This window comes from Sciurus vulgaris (genome assembly GCF_902686455.1).
Source record: "Sciurus vulgaris genome assembly, chromosome: 5".
Classification (NCBI taxonomy): Eukaryota; Metazoa; Chordata; class Mammalia; order Rodentia; family Sciuridae; genus Sciurus; species Sciurus vulgaris.
This window is the reverse complement of record NC_136465.1, coordinates 11,493,992-11,511,939: the sequence shown is the minus strand read 5'-3', so window position 1 is coordinate 11,511,939 and position 17,948 is coordinate 11,493,992. Positions and strand designations below refer to the sequence as shown.

General features: G+C 44.8%; 1 protein-coding gene across 1 annotated transcript in view; it reads right to left on the bottom strand.

Annotated features, from left to right (window-relative positions):
• EBF2 (EBF transcription factor 2) overlaps window positions 1–17,948 on the bottom strand; it is a 180,406-nt gene that overhangs the window by 149,587 nt on the left and 12,871 nt on the right. The gene's annotated exons all lie outside the window — the stretch shown is intronic.

Here is a 17,948-nt window from a genome sequence, read left to right as displayed (position 1 = left end):
GACACCTTAGCGGGTGAGAAGTGTCACCAGGAAAGCTGAACCTAGGAGGGGATGAGGAAGTCAGGGTGGGGCGGGGTGTGCCACCACCAGAAGTGTCACAGTGGAACACCCTGTTAAAAAGTCAGTGCAGGGCTGGGCTTGCCGCTCAGTGGTAGAGTGCGGGCCTAGCACCCCGGAGGCACTGGGTTTGATCCTCAGCATCACATTTTTTTAAAATGGACAAGTAAAATAAAGGTCCTTCTACAACCAAACACAAATATTAAAAAAAAAAGTTAATGGGAATTTACCCAGGATCAGGCTCCATGATGATCTCTATTGCCCCAAAATGGCGGCCGGCTCCCCATTTTTCTCCGAGACCAGGTCGGGCCTTGGCACGCCCTCTTCTGCAGCTGCTTTCACTGACCTTGCCCTCGGGAGCCCCTGCTGTCCCACCCCACGGCAACAGTGCTCTGAGCAACATTTGCCGCATCCACTCTTGATTTCAAGCTCAACGAGGAAGCAACTTGGAGTCTGACCACTGGTGGGAAGTTAACGACCTCACCTTCCCTGGTGTGGAAGTGGTATCTGTTGTCATGTGGCTATAATAGTCTGTCTTTTCCCTCCAACCAGTGACTCACTCTCCTTCCCTTCTCAACACGACACCTTCAGAGCGTCCCCAGTCAGTGCTTGGGATTCTTCACTTCAGACGCCCACAAATAGTAAACAGATGTGCTCTGGTTAGGGGAAGTCAGATTCCCTGGATTTTGTGATCCACACTACCTGGAATAACATTTCCGCTCACGATTAAAAAATCAAGGCAAGCCTCAGCAAGATGACGCTGTACAATCTTGTATCACAGGTAAAAGGAAACCTTGTCGATATGAAATCAGACAGTGTTAAATTCTCTCCCCGAGGAATCTGGCATTATTACATCCCCCATCAATCATGGTATTGTGTCTCCAACAACTGTATCAGATGCAGCATTCGCGTATTGCTCGGCCATCTCACCAATTCGGCAGCCTCTTTCCTTTAAACCATGGAGTCAGATGCATCACAGACAGGAACAGGTCCACCAAAATCTAAACTCTTCCAAAAGATTCCAAAATCTTCAACTGTTTCCAACAATTATCCACTTTCAAAAGTCCAGGACTTTGGTACTGGGTGGACCCATATACATTGATCTATGACTTATTCATACACACCTGAGAAAACTATAAATTTGGCATAGGCATCTCTGGGGAACACCACATACACATTATAATATATCACAGAATAACATATTATTGAATGGCATATACTTTCAACCTTCTTTTATCGAAGATTAGCTCCCTTTAGGGACATCCCATTTAATGGCAGGCAACAATTCTCTCCAGTCCATAGGATGAGTCACCATACATAGCACCGGGCATTGTTCCAGCATCCAGGATGTGATAAATGGAACTGCCAAAGGGTCCCAGAAAGTGGCTGCCCTCTGACTTGACTTTCTTCCCTTTATTCCTCTCTTTCCTTCCTTCTTTCTTATTTTCTTCTTGGAGAGAGATTTGGTTTTGTTTGTTTGTTTCTTCCATACTCCCAATATGGACAAACACCATGACATCGAACTTAAGCTTAAATATAGATACTGCCTAAATTTTGAAATGGCCTTCACCTTATTCCTTTGCATAATCGCGTTGCGTCAAGCACACTGGAAAGTGGATTTCGAGGGTTTCCATTGCCCCTAATATTTCCCTTTGTCCTTTCCACAGATAACCCCAAGCCAGTGATGTGAGGACCTTGCTCGGCCCCTGCATGGAAAATGCTCCCTGTACATCCACCTTACGTACCTTGTTTATAATCCTCTGTAAATTTGCCCAAAAGTCATGAACTACATAATACTAATTCTTATAGGTTGACATATTTCCCTGATCTTTCACGAGCCACATGGGAAACAGTTTTCTCCTGATCTGAATGAAGAAGAAAAACAGTGATCCTAATCAACCATTTGCCCTTAGTGGCTTCCCCAAACAAATCTGGGAAAGCGCTTAAAGGCTTGGGAATAACCATGACCCTGCTTGATGCACTGTAATAACCCTACCTAATTATACTGATATAAAAACTAATTGGAAAGATAGCAAATGTCAGGGTAAGATGCAAATCGTAGGGTGTTAATTGCTGAACAGGTGCTGGAGTAGAATTAAATGAGCATTCTGATTAAAAGAGTAGAGGAAACAATGTGGACCCCGATACAAACTTGGCCATGTGACTTCTTCAGCAGTTCATTCACCAGGAAAGGTCACGGCGCTGTGACCTCTGTTTTGTGATGGGTGGGCCAAGAAAATAATAGTGACCACAGAAGAAAAAACAATCTAGCAACAACATCAACATGACTTCCAGAACTAATCACTAAGTTTGAGCCTCAGAGACATGCAATGTGTCTTAAGAATTCTGAAAAACCAGACAAGCCTGGATGGAGTCAAAAACACATAAATGCTCACCTCCCCCAACCAGGCCACCACCTTTAACCTTCTTTTACCTTTAACCGGAAGTTCTCACATCCCCCACGGGCACAGCACAACCACAGTGCTGAACCGACAAGGTGTTCACTTCACATTTGTGGGTTGATCAAATAGTCGATTAATTAACTGAATCAATTGCATCACAGGCCTTCAATAACATGGGGTAGTATAACCACAATGGAGTCAGGGTGGGGGACATGGAGAGTAAATCTGAGGCTTCAGCTGCTAGAAGACAGTCATGTTTTATTGCAAATTGTATTGATGGATGCTTTAGCAATCCAGACTTTAAACTACAGATAGAAAGGTGATCTCCTCCTTAGCCAGGCTTACCAAGGAAGAGTGCTTCTGCTCAAGTTCCTGGAGAGCTGGTCAAGCCCTGGGCTGTCACTAAATCTCCTGACACATGGCAAAAGCCTCCACCCATGAAGAGAGGAGAGACCGAGGGCAGTGGCTGTCGGTGAATGGTAGTCAGCAGCTCCCCGTCTCTGATTGACAAGCCCCCTTTCCCACACGACAGTGCCCTCCAGGCCTCCACCACCTAAGGATGCCCTCTTCTCTAGCCCATCTGGTCCCCTGCGCCAGAGGAAATGCTGTGTTGGGGTTCTCATATCTTCCCGTACACTACCTCAAATAACCTCGAGGAGGATTCTTCCCTTTCTTATAGGACGGGCAGCTTTTGTTCTTATTCTCCTACTGGTTTTAGGTCTTTGAGTTTCGGGGTGCTAGAAACCTAAACCAGTTCCTGAGTGTGGGAAGAGGGGGCGGCCCAGTCTTGCCCTATTATAGGTGTTCTCCGTCCTCCCCACCCCAGCACAGACCAGCAACTCATTCCCGGGGCTCACTGCCCTGGGGGCTCTTCACCCTGCGTCTACCAATTGCACACCACTCAGCCTACTTATTGGGTCTTAGAGAAACTGACTAAGGATCTGGCGACAGACATCAGGAGAGTTCATTCTAACTCAGATCTATGGCTACTGAAGTTATGGTACAGAGCTGAGCAGTCTGGCTACAATCCTCTGCTCCTTCATTCATTCATTCCTTCTTTGTATTTAACTCATTTGGCCTCTGCTTATATTGAACGAAAGAAAATAATGCAATGTTTCGACTCAGAAGCCATCTCCAAGTGCAAACAGAAAGGCACCCAAGAGCTTTAAGAGGACAATGTAGCCACAGGAGATCTCAACTTGTTGGTGTACACTTTTGTAGGGATGCTGAGAATAATAATAAAACAAGATGGCAGGGAGAAAGCGTTTTGTCCCAGCACAGAAATGGGTGAGCAGAACCTCCTCCATCTTTTCTTTTCTTTGATCTTACGAAAAGCTCCCTCTCCCTTTAAGGAACAAAAATAAACCGTCTCTTGAGTAATAAAGTCAAGACACTTGCCAGTAAAAATTGGTTAAGGTCATCACTTCTGAAGGTCAAAAGAGTTTCAGACAAGGTGTCGTGTGGGATCACCATTCAGCACATTTAGTTAAATGGTTAAAAATAATAAAAAATAATGACAGGAGTGGAGTTACTTTAAAAAAAAAAAAAAGGCACAGAAGTCAGAGAGAAAATGAGAGAACCAGATGTGCAGAAGGAATGCTGGGAAATGCTTAAGGAAAGATTTCTCCCACCCCGAGCAAAAGCTTCCCCAAGGATCTTCTGAGACTCGATGTCAGAATCTGATGCCAACACAACATCGTATATCTTGCCTGCGCTTTGCTGTGGGGTTTTCTTATTTATTTATTTTTTATTAACAAGGAAGACACAATAGGGAAAACCTTCTTTAAAGGATGGTGATTCGAGCTGACCCCAGAGCACGTACTTCCCCAGGTGCCTTTGTATCCACCTTGTGTAAAGATCCTCAAGACACCACACGCTGCCCTGCTTCTACATCAGCACACTGGAAAGAGGCCAGGCTCTCCCTCAGTTTCTCTCAAAACGACACCTTTGATTTAAGTGAGGAGAAGACACCACAGTCTCTCCAGGTTCCAGAGAATGATCGTCGCTCCAGAAAACAGAACGTGAACAGGTCAGAGCCGGGGACTGTTACCAGATGCAAATGAGCTCTCAGGGGAGCCCTCCGTGGCTCCAAAAACAAACTCGGAAGCCACACCAAGTGCCTGGCCTGGGTTCCAGGTCATGGCACACCCTTTCACGGGGCCAAGTGGGCAGCCAGGGCTGGTCCTTTTCACGATCGGTTTGCTTTCACAGGCTGCAGCTCACCCAAGGAACCAGAAAGCCTCCTGTGCCAAGGGATGCTTGAAACCTCCGGTGTGGCCATGGCAGGATTCGAGTTCCAAAGACTGCTCATTGCCAGTGACAATTAGAACAATCTGAAAATGTTTCTCCCAGAAAAACACACTCTTTTTTGTTGTAACAGGGGTGGAAACGCCAGCCAATCTCTTTTGGCACCCGGTGCTGTAAGAAGTGGTTTTCCTGTGCCACCTCTCCACAAAAACGCCCTCAATGAGCATCCTCCAAGGACCGGCTCTGAAAAGGGGTTTCGCGTATCAGGTTAATGCATGCACTTGGCACGGCCCAACTTTCGCACCAAGCCTCTGGGGTACGGGGTGATAAGAGCCAGGTTCTGTTTGTTAACGATAAGGCAATTATTTCTTTGGTACTTCATAGAGGGGAAAAAAAAAAATCTTACAGCAAAGATTCAAACAAGGATCCCTAGGGAGACAACGGAACTCGTAGGTTGGAAAAGTTTGGGTTTTTTTTTTTTTTTTCTTTTTCCCTTCACAGGAGCAAACCTCACGGACTGCAGAGAGGAACAGAGCAGAGCTCACTAAGTTACCCAGCACACACTGTCAGCAGCTCCCGGGCCTGTTCTCCTCTACTTAGGGAAGGGAAGGGGCAGCAAGAGGGAAGAGAGGCAGAGAAACAAGCCATACACAATGAGAGGAAAGAAAAGAGGAAAGTAGAAGACAGGAGGAGGGAGGAGGGCAAGAAAGAGAAGAAACGGGGAGAGGACAGGGCACTTTGTGTCCCAGTAGACTTCCTGTGCTCAGAGATGGTAGAAGTTCATGAACTTGCATGGATGGGTAAACACTTGCATCTTACTTCACCGACTCCTAACCAAAATGTAGCATTTCCTTCCATTTTTTTTTCTTTAGAATTTTATTTAAATAAAGATATGGATGATCAAAGCAAAAATCGTATGTATGTATGCATGATGTTTTGGTATCATCTACACTGTGAAATGGTTTCCTTCCATCTTGAATGTAAATAAGCCACACTAGTGCTATGGAGACATAGGATTCACTGAGCCATCAATGGGTTGTGGCAAAAAAAGTTATGACTCTCCCAAACTCTGGGACAGTAAGTGGCATCCTGTCCCTTTAGAGGCACATAAGTTCGTAGGTTAGGCGTGCATGAGTTTGCTTGGAAAGGAGAGTCTTTCTTGGACTCCTGGGCGGGGGCTTCTGCCCCAGGCCACGGCTTCCTGACTCTCCTGGATCGCTAACGTGCAGCAAGTCTAGGTATCAAATGCCAGGAGCTTTCAGGAAATATTCCTCAAGGTCATCACATCTGATTAACAGCTGGGATTTAGTTCCACAGCTTTGGGGGTCAGGTCCAGCCCAATAATTTTGCTCAGCTGGGTTCTCACTGAGCCTGTAAAATCAAGGAGGAAAAAAAGAAAAGAATAAGAAAGAAAAAAGAAAATAGAGCTATACCGGGACAACCCAAAGAAGTGTGTCTCTAGAGTCTTTTTTAGTTTCCATTAAGAAGAAAAAAAAAAAAAAAAAGAAAAGAAAAGAATGTTCAAGAGACCAAGATATTGCACAGAATGAATCTCAGTCAAAACAACCGTGCTTCCTTCACTGTCCCCAGAATTACATTTTGGAGTTCCAATTCCACAGAACCACAAATCCTGCTCTCAGGGTAGACTAGCATCTGGGACCATGACCCCTGTGACCCGCAGGGTCATAGGCTGGTTCTGGCTCCTTCACAGACGTGGGGGGGAGCTGGTGCCCTCAGCAACGCCCACCCTGTGTTCCAGCCCCACTGGTCTGCCAGGTGTGACGGTTGAAGATCATGGCGCCAGTTCACTGACTGCTCCTTCTCCCCTGTTCTCCAGCTGCCTGGGCTTGCTATGGTGTCCAGGCTCGGTTTCAGAAGTTTCCAGGCCAAAACTATCTCCATCCTCATGAGACAGGGCAACTTTACTTGGGGCTCCCTTTAAATGCTGGAGCCAGCTGGACCTGGGTATCACACTCAAAGACACCTGCTGCAACGTGACTCAAGAAGTGGGGGAGGAGAGTGGTTTTTGAGGGTGGCCCCAATTTTTTAAACGTTTGAGCACCCCACACACCTATGCAAGGGAATATTTTAAGGAGCAGGGCAGGGTTCCCCCATGGGTCCCTATTTACCCATAGCTGTACCTTCCCTAAGGAGAGGACGTTCCTACCTACAGAAGGGATCAGAGCTCAAAGGACCGGGTAGACCCTGTGTGCGTAGGCAGATGCCAGCCATCAGGCGAGTGTGGGCCAGGCAGGGAGTGGAAAGATAGGAAGAGGCCCCCAACCAAAACACAGAGTCCTCCTCAATGTCTACTTCATTGCTTCAAGGCTCACTGAGGGAATTCGACATTGCCTTAAAAACTTCAAAGCACCATAAAAATAGAAAATTATTGCTTCCTGTGATAGCCAGATTATTAAACACAGTGCACACCTAATGACTCCATCCCTCCCCAGGGAAGAAGCTTTATGAACAATAAAGTCCCAGCAGACTTCCACTGTTTGGTTTGGAGGTCTCATTATGGGCTCACTGATCCAGTACGATTACAAGCCCAATGGACGTCACTTGAAGTGAAGAGCACCAACCTGGATCTATAAAGGGAACTCCTACAGTGAGGCCGGCAGGGACCGGAAGGAAGGAGGAGGACTCGGGAGGAAGGCATCCGGGTGCAAGTTGCTTAAGGAAATGTCTCCTCTGTCTCTGCCTGTCCCGAGTGGGAACCGTAGGGGAGACCTCTCACCAGAAATGCAGGGCGAGGGGAGAGAAAGCCAGGAGACTCTGAAACAGGAGGCAGGAAGCCAGAGGGACGGGGATACAAGAGAAAGAGGAGAGGAGGGGAACCGAAAAAAAAACCGTGCCTCGGTCCCTTCCTCTATGTGGGTCGAATCTACATGACAGGAACACTCTGATTGGATTTTTATAGTCCACTGAATTATGCGGATCTATGTCTAAGGGGTGGTTGCTCTTCCTCTTGTGACTCAACATCTGGATGATAAAAGGCACTGGCCACTCTACCTGGGCAGCATCAAGAGGGCTGCTAGCCTGAGGTCGAAGTCAAGTCTGGCTCTTGTTCAAACGTCAGCCACGACCAAGCAGGGAGAGTGGGAGCTTCTCCTGCACCTTTAACTCTGTGCAATTTATCACCCAAGCTAAACAATCCCACATGTTGGGAGCACCGAGGAGGAGGACTTCGGGGGACGCTGAACAAAGGCTTTTAGGGAGGCCAGACTGCGAGAGAGCAGGACACAGACAGGGAGGCTAAGCAAAAGCAATCCAGGGGATGGTGACAAGTCCATAAAGCAGGGTCTAGACAGAGCATGAAACCAAGGCACTGAGAGGTGACAAAAAGGAGGGAAGAGACAGCACAGGGGTGGGGAGAGTCTGGAAGAAGAAACTGACACAGAAGGGAGACGCTGATGACTCCCGGTCTGCTTTCTATCAACTATTGCCTTTTAAATGAACCTCGAGGTGTGAATCAACTCCAGTGTGGAGCAGAGGCAAAGAGGTGAGTCACATAACGGTAGGAAACCACCAAAGACAGAACCACAGCACTGTGCTGATCCACTCTGGAGCCAATTGGGGTGGTGGGCCAGGTGTGACCTCTGTTCTTCTGAAGAAAGCACGGGATCAGGTAGGGTTACCAGATCAAGTCAGGATGCCCTGTTGATTTGAATTTCAAATAAATAAAGAACCATTTTTCAACATAAGTCTATCTCAAATATTGCCTGGGACAGACTGATACTGAAAAATGATCCATTGTTATTTGAAATTCAAATTTAATTGGGATATACTTACACTAAAAAAGTGTCGTGCTTATTTGATATTAAATTAATGGGCATGCTGGATTTTTATTTCCTGAATCTGGCCACTGTAGATTCCATGAGAAGGAAGAAATGAATGAATGAATGAATGAGCGAATGGCAGAGAAGGAGTCAAACTGGTTCTGATGCCAGTTCTTATCCATCATATTGCAACAAGCAGGGTCACTTCGATTCTTCAGCCTGCCTGTCCTCAGTCTGTGTCCTTCCGATGCATACTTATTTCTTCTGAAGTAACAAAATGCCTTTCGCACAGAAGAAACAGGTTTCACCAAAAGTACTGACGCTAGTGAAATCCACTGCCAGCAGCCTGACCCCTGGCACGTGTTTGGAGACTGAAGAGTCCTCCGAACCCTGAGTCCAGTTGGAGGCTTTGTGAGTTCAGCCACAGCCTGGGCACAGACTCCCTGTCTGTGCCTCTGCTCATGTGGACCACCTGGTTTGTCCTGGTTTTGAGGCCTTGTCTCTGATCCCAGTGAGTGTGTGACCCTGCAACATGGTTTCTGAAATAGCTGATCTTCAACTGGGTTTTTCTCCTCTGAAATATGGCGTGACAGTTCTAGTATGTAGCTAACATGATACACGTGCCTAGCTTTTAAGCCAATCAGGAAAGTGTCCTGAATGTCACACACAAAGAAGCTCATGACCTGTCTTCGTAGAGAGCCACCTCCAGGCTTTACTGGAGGGACTAGCATTCAGAGGTACAGTGGCCAGAGTCCACTCTCACCGGTATCTGTGAGTTCTCTTCTGAGAAAGTTCTGGTTTTCCATGGGCCTTAAAAATCCCTCTATTCCTTCCATCATTTCAGCGGGGATTGTGAATTTCTTCCTTGCTTCCCTCTCAAAACCTTGTTACATGGAAGCAGCTATACCATTTCTCACCAGCTCTGGCCCCCGGACCAGAAAGTTTCCTTCACTGGAAAACCGTAGGTTTAGAACAAAACCTTCCTGAAGGACAAGCAAGTAATGACCTGGCCCAGATGAATGTGATGCTGACTCCTCCTACACCCAGGGTGGCTGCCCAAACAGGCCTCAAGTCCCTTGTCACTCCAACTACTTCCCTTCTGATGAAATGTCCCTCCAATGGCAACTCTAGGTCAATGTGAAGAACACAGCAAGAAAGAGTAACTCTTGCAAGATCCTCGTCAGCAGACGAATAATCTTTCAAGTCCTGGTGGGTCACGTCCTAAATCTGCAAGTCATGTGTGTAACTTCCTTCTCACCTCCTTGGGATATGTGTCTCATTTCCCAACCATTTGGCCTATTTGTCTCTTGACTGGGTCAAAAATAAACCCCAAAGAACTGATTCAGCCCCATTACCCAAGTTAAAAAAAAAAAAAAAAAAAAGTAGCAGAAAGTTCTTGAAGGTCTTCCATGGGTAAATCTGTAGTCTTATAATCTTTCCCAAGCTCCAGGGCTTTTGTTTCCCCAAAGCCAGCTAGACACATTTGGGAAGAGACACCTTATCTAAAAACAAATGTGTGTCTCTTCTGTGACAAATGTGTCTCTTTAAAGCACAGCCCAATTTCAGACCGCTATTCTTCTACGCATCTGGACTCATCCACACCCTGGCAAATCTGCTGTTTGATCACATCACACAATTTTGTAAGGAAGAAGCTGAAAACCAGAGCCAACTATCATCTCTTCTGAATGACCCTAATCCAGGGGGGCGCTCTGAGTTCCACTGGAAGTGATGTGGGCGACAGAGACAAGGACTTGGGATGAAAGAGCTGGTGTGGGGAACTATTTTGGTCTGTCCCTCTCTGGTCTTTTCCCCTTTTCTAGAGAACTATTTCGAATGGGTTTGGATGCTGATCTTGGAGTTTCTGCTTTCTCACAATCATCTAGGCTACTAAAAAATTCACAGATTGCCAGATGGTATAACAGAGCTCTTTGCAAAGGATCTGAGCCTGCTGAGTGAACAAAGGGGACACACACACTCTCATGGCGACAAGTGCCAAGACCTTGGAGAGGGTGGTGGGTGTCCAAGGGAAAGGGAAGCACGGGTTGTAGAGAAGTGAGGAAAATGACCGTTCACATCCAGAGGACTGATATTGGAGTATCTGGCAGGAGAACGGAACTTTATAATAATAGGTTCCCTAACCTCCATTCCCTTTTCCAATCCATCCTCAAAGTTATCTTTCCAAAATGTCGGCCTGAGTGTGAAACTGCACTATACAACACCCTTTATGTCTTCCATTGCCAATAAAGTAATGTCAAAATATGTTTGACTAGGCACAGAAAGACCCCCAAAATCGGGTCCCAAATAATCTTTCTGAGTCCTCCCATTGACCCTCTTCCCACATGTCCATTGCACTTGTCTTTCCCTACACACATTCCTCCTAGGATGCCCTGCAGTCCAACCTGCTCAACCAAGTCCATCCATCACTCTGCCAGGGTGGACATCACGCCACCCTGCGAAGCTTCCATAGTTTGGATCTCTGCCTCTTTAGGCACTCTGCATTGCACACTGCACCATGATATGTCTGCACATAAAAGCGTCACGTGCAATCTTATCAAGTCTCAGAGCACCTTGCAGAGATCCATGGCCATCTTAGGTCCCTCCTGAAACATTACTGAACAAATAAGGGTTCATTCTGCTTTACAACCCTAGGTGTCTGTTCTTGGCCCTGTTTTTTACCTTTCTGCCCCTGGAGGCAAGATTGCTAAGCAGTTGTCGAATACAAACAGTAATAGGAAAATTCCTATATATCCTGGCAAAGGACTCTGTCACCCAAACTCTTCAATGGTTGGCAGTCTAAGATTAATCTGCCAAGTAGTATTCACAGAGTATCTATAATAGCCACGCCACTATACAGACACAGTGGGAGATACAGGGATAATAATTGCTATAGCTTTTTTAAAAGCATTTTTTCTGTTATGCACTATGAAGGCAACTTACATATGTTAATGTATTTAATCCAACCACTCAGGGGGAAAGGCAGTATTCTTAACACCATTGCAAAGCTCATCAGTATTGGAGTCAAATCTTAAATGACATATGGTGTCTGGTATCTAAGAATTATAATGTAGCTAGGATTGTAAAGCAAACACAAATGGCAAAATGATAACAATACCCATACATCCAAACAGAGCGAGGATGTGATCAATGTTAAATGAAGGTACTTTGGCCACAAGAATTGATATCTCTGACAAAGCAGAATCTGAACTGGGTCTTGAAAAAAGAATAGGATTTACATGGGCAGAGGGCTTGGCGTGGGTAGAAATGAAATGTGTAAAGTGGGAGAAGAGATACTGGAGATTGATGCAATGGACCAGGGTATTCACGGAGAAAAAAAAATGGTGGACCTAGAAAGTTGGCCCCTGTCTAGCCACTCACCTTCAGAGCACATTTCAGTTGGCGAGGGGTATTTATCTGAGTGGTTATGTAGGCTGACTACTCTAAAACAGGAGAGAATATGCTCTTATAGTCCCTGATGTATTCACTGCCAGGAATTCATAAACACTCACTTAATAACTGGACAAACAAGGAAGGAATGACTAAGTGAAGGAAAGAGGAAATGAACCATGTATAGTTGCTCAGCTAGTGTGCATCAACCTCGAAAGCGTCACAAGTCTAGGTCACCAAGTGGAACAAGTACAGTCCTTAAAAACTATTCCAGGACTCGGGGTGTAGCTCAGTGGAAGAGCTCTTGCCCAGCCTGTGCAAGGCCCCAAGTTCCACCCATCATCGAAACATTTTTAAAAAAAGACAAAACTCAGCCATGAAGAAGAATAAGATTATGGTATTTGCAGATAAATGGATGGAATTGGAGAATATCATGCTAAGTGAAATAAGCCAATTCCAAAAAACCAAAGACCGAATATTTTCCCTGATAAATGGATGATGATACATAATGGGGATAGGGAGACGGGTGAGAGAAGAATGGAGGAGCTTTAAATTATGTAGAGGGAAATGAGACGGGGGAGGGGGCAGGGGTATAAAAGATGGTGGACTGAAACAGACGTCATTACCCTATGTACATGTAAGATTACACAAATGCTGTGAATCTACATCGTGCGCAACCACAGAAATGAAAAGTTGTACCCCATCTGTGTACAATGAACCAAACAAAATGCGGTCTGTGAAAAATTAAAATAAATAATAAATAAGTAAGATATTTGTAAAGGTGAAAAGAAAACTAACAGCTGCAGAAATGGACATCAACTTTGTGACCTTCTGGTTAATTGTGAGGACAGTCCTTTCCTCAAAGAAAATTTGTTCCTTCTCCTTGGCTCAGGTTGTCATCCAGCAAAGCACTTCAACCAGAAGGACATTTTTTCTAGCATAGAAGTAGCAGAGTCCCTTCTCCCCACCTGCCTGTCCCTGAAATGCTAGCAGAGGTTTTGCCAGGAAAACCAAAGTAGGAGAACGGGAAAGAGCAAAACAGTCATATTGGATAATCTGGATTTTTTAGTAAGAAAATCTAACCCTCCCTAGGGAATGGAATTTCCACTAAAAATAATAATAATAATGATGATGATGATGATAATAACATAAACCCATGGCCATGCTTTTATAGCCTGTTCAGAACACGGGATCTACCCACCTTGGAGAAAGGGTATGGGACCTGGGTAGAAAAGGCACAGATGGTAAGAGCTCCTGTAAATTACTGATGAGCAAGGATGACAATTAGCATTCTTGACACCCAAACCTAGCCACACATCTAGAATCAGAGAAATTAAAGCTGGAAGGTGACATAAAGGTCACCCATCAACACAGGCATTGCATTTTACAGACAGGGTAACTGAGGCTCGGATCTCTATAGCATTAGACAGCTACTGATATCCTACCAAACCTGTCACAGAGTTAAATGGGACTTGTCAGAGTTAAGTGACACTCAGGGCCAGCAATACCCACTGCATCCTGAAAAACAGATCGCCTCTCTACTGCCCCCACCAAAATTTGTTTGGTTGTTTTTTTAACTGGGAATTGAACCCAGGAGCATTTTACCACTGAGCTACACCCCGAAATTTTTTTTTTAATTATTATTATTTTGAGACTGGATCTCACTAAGTTGTTTAGGGACTCAATAAGTTCCTGAGGCTGGCCTCAAACTTGTGATCCTCCTGCCCCAGCCTCCCAAATCACTGGGATTATGCGCATGTATCACCAAGCCCTGCCCACCAGAGGTTCTTACACATCATGTTTGCCAACCTTTCCACCTTCAAGAACTCTGAATTCTGGAAGGTTTTTCCCTCTTCCATAACAACATCTTTCTCTCTGTAACCTCTACCCATTGACTAAATTCCAATTTCGCCACTGACACTGGCTATGTGACCTTGGCTGAGTTACAGTTACATAACTCCTTAATGTTATTTTATTCTCTCCTATAAAATTAGGATTTTTATCAACCATTGAAGATTACTTAAGAAGGTTCTTAATTAGTACAATTGCTAAGCACAATGTCAGCACACAATAAGTACCAACTAAATATTAGATAAACATTTGCTAAATATATATCTGATATATCTGGCTTGCAATACCTGACAAGAAAGAGAGAGTGGTCACAGTCTGAAAACTGGCCTCAGTGGCCTAGGACTGCAGGAATATGCTGGACTTTGCAGAGCTGGGTCTACTTAGGGCTCAGTTCCAACTAGAACTACCTAGAATTCAGTACCCATATCTATCTCTGCGATGGAAGGGACAATGGGATTAAAAGAAGAATCTATACTACAAATCAAGAAAAGACCAATAAGTGATTCACTTAATCAATTAACAAAAAGAAAAACTCCAAGTGTCCAGGACCAATGCAAACTTCTGGAGCATGCATGGCAGGGCAGTAAGAACTTTACTCCCCCAGTTATTTTCTAAAAGTTCTCATCCCACAAATAGCACTTGACTGGAGTTCAGTGATAATACTCAAGAGAGCAGAATAACAAGAATGACCCAGACAAAGAGGATTCAAGCTTGTGCTTTAAAGGAACAAGGTAATCTGTGAAGCATGGAGAGAGAGGAAAAAACCATGCGAAGTGTCAGGGAAAGGCCCAAAGAAGACTGGACCATAACTGAGAGCAGCTGGCAAAGATGTCCATCAAGATGGCGGCAGGAGAAAACTTCATGTAAAAAAAAAAGACACAGTCATTAGGATGGCTACTATCAAAAAATAAATAAGTAGCAGAAAATAGCAAGTGTTGGTGAGGATATAGATATAGGATATAGGATATTGTTACTCTTGGTGTACTGTTGGTGGGAATGTAAAATGCTGCAACCACCCACTGTGGCAAAGAGTAAGGTGGTTCCTCAAAAAGTTGAAAATAGAATTGTCACATGATCCAGCTATTTCACTTCCAGGTAGATCCCCAAAATAATAGAAAGTAGGGACTTGAACAGGTACTTAAACACCCAATTTCATAGGAGCATTATTTCCAATACCAATAGGTCAAAACAACCCCAATGTCCATTACCGGATGACTGGATAAATAAAATGTGGTCTATGCATACAATGAAATATTATTCAGCCTTAAACAGGAAGGGAATTCTGACACATGCTACAACTTGGAGACACCTTGAGGATATCATGCTAAGAGAAATAAAAGGACAGAGTATAAGATGCCACTTAACATGTGGTTCAGAGAGAGAAAGTAGAACGGCGGATGTGAGGGGCTATGGGAAGGAAGCAATGGGGAGTTGCTTAATGGGAAGCAGTTTCAGTTTTGCAAGATAAAGAGTCCTCCTGTAAATGAGTGGTGGAGACCATGACACAACAAGGTGAATGTATTTAACACCACCAAACAGAAATCTTAAAAATGAGTAAGATGATAAAATTATGTTATCCATATTTACTGGAATTTTTAAAAAAGGAAGAAATTATCAGAAAAAGGTATGGACAATTAAACTCCAGATATTGGGGGGGGGGGGGGAAATCTTTTGAATAAGGGTCATTCTGTTGTTCATTTTGCTTCTTGCAAAAGAAAATAAGCAAAACACACCAACACTTAAAATGGTTCTCCCAGGAAAAGAAATCAGAAATATATGAGATGAATGTACCAAGACAAAGCCCAGGGTGTTTACCATGTGACAAACAGACTGGACCTGCCCTCTTTATAGAAAATGCCATACCAGGATTCCCATGGGCAGAAGCATCCTTCAAAGATTCAAGAGGAAATCTTGCCTTCTGTAACATCTGACTTTTATGGGGCTTTGGTCAGGACAGAACAATAGGGATCCTCTTCTTCTCTCCTACCAATGAGACAGACCTGAAAATCCCCTTCCTATGAACCACCAGGTTACCCTGAGACCCAGAGACCCAATATCAGAAGAAGCCAACCCAACAGAGAGAATCTGAAGAAATCTCAGGGTTGGAGGATAGCTCCAGGGGAGAGGGAGAGGGCGCTTCCCTAGCATGCATTGAATCCTGGGTTCAATCACCCAGCATTGGCAAATACAATAAAATTAAATAATAAAGTTGCAGCAGGAATGAAGTTCAGCCCACGACAAGGTGAGTTCAAGCTCCCCTCTGGAACCACAAATGGAAACCAGCTGAGCCTTTCTTTCTATACACCGCACAGGTCTAATGGGCAAGACCCAGGCCGAAGACCACAGAAAGGGTCATTCCGCTGGTTCTTCTGTTTGGTGACATTCTGCCTTGTGTTTTTTCTAGACAGGGACTTTTGATTTTTGCACTAAAAATCAACAAGCCCTTCTCTCGCACCCCAACTCCCCAAAGTTTCACGCAGAGGGGAGGCTATTGCTGGAGACTCTGGATGTTGCCGGGCTCTGTCACCACCTGGCCTATGGCAGAGGGAGGCAGTTGCCCAAGAATTCACAAAAGCATGCTGAAGAGACAATTGAAATACAAAATAAACTTGTTTCTAGAGAGATCAAGGCAGGGCTTCATTTAGCAGGGGAAGAAAAACACTCCAAGTTTGGGGCTAGGTCCTGGGAAATGGAGAACTGTGTCCCTAAAGAGCCACCCCCTATGGTAAAAGCCAACGGTTGTCAACCAAGGCACCGCAAGGTGGTAAAAGCTATTTGTTCATGTTTCATGGAGCCTCTCGCAACCTGAATATCTATACGGACACGGTTGTACAGGTTCCTTGAAAATCATGTAACTCTGTGTTGGAGTTGAGGTCTCTCACGTGGCTGGGGTGATGCTGGTTTTCTCACTCTGAACAAATTCTGACTGGCCATCGATGATGTCAAAGACATACCTGAGATGAGATTTTTGTCTCCCCTTCCCATTTCGTTATGTCTTTAATTAATAAAACATGGAATTGCAGCTACATTAACACTCATCCATTGCAGTTTGTAAGGCAAAATCTTATAAGACCCCAAGTTCATGAAGGCAAAAATGAAAAAAATCCTTAGGGGTTAAAGTTTGGAAGCACCCTGAAGCCTCCCCTCCTCCAGGAACACACACTCACTATTCCAAGGGAATAGACAGGCTTCCCTTGAGCCGGGATGGAGCGAGCCTGTTAAGTGAGGAGACTCAAAGAGAGACAGTGTAAATTAACTGCATCTAGTGAGGGGTTGGGTGAGAAGGGGGAGGAGATAATTAGCTGGCATTATAGGAACAAGGGCAAAGGAGAGCGTTCTATATTTACTCAGAGGAAATCTGAAATAGACTACTTTGCACCCATTTGGTGCTCCGTAAGGGAACGTGCGGCAGATGTTGAACCCAGGGACCAGATGCACAGCTCAGCCAAACCTCTGGATGGATGTGTAGGCACCCCCTCCCACAACCAGAAACCTGACTTCCTGCCCCTTCGCTTCTGAAAAATGAAGGAGAGAAGACTAAGGCACGCCAAAAGAGACATCGGGGAGCAGTAAGACAAGGTTTTGTGGTCAGGGAACAATATCTCCAAACAAAAGCCCGACAATAAGGAAGGCAAACAAATGCATGTGTTTTATAATAAAATGGGTTCTCTTAAAATCCGATCCTGGCCAGTTTACAGTACCCTTTGGTGTGTATGTTTCCACATGTAGACGGGTAACATTTCGGAAGTAACACATATTTCAAGTGATGCAGAGACATCACTGGGTGGTTTTATTGTGCATAGAACAGTAAAAATAAATGCCATCGTCACATAAAACCACATAATATGCACCCAAGATACAATTTCCACCTTCCTGGAAGAATTTAAGGCATTCTAGCACAAACTATAAAAGCACCTACTATGAAATCTCCTCTCTCCATAGATGCCAAAGAAGTCCTTTCTTTGGTGCGCACAACATGCATATGGCCTCAGAGGAAAACATAAGCGCGTGCAGCTGTCTCCATGGATGGCAGTTCCCATGTAACTCCTTAAAGAACCGTTGCTCTCCATGCAGTCATTAGGCTGTGGCTTGTAAGATGTAAGGCCAGGCTAGCACTTATAGGTTTTGCAAACACTTCTAAAGCTGGTTTATGGGGTGTTTATGACAAGAAAAGATGTAACAGGCGTGAGGTTAGGGCACCGTCTTGAAAGAGGTGCTCCGGTAGTGG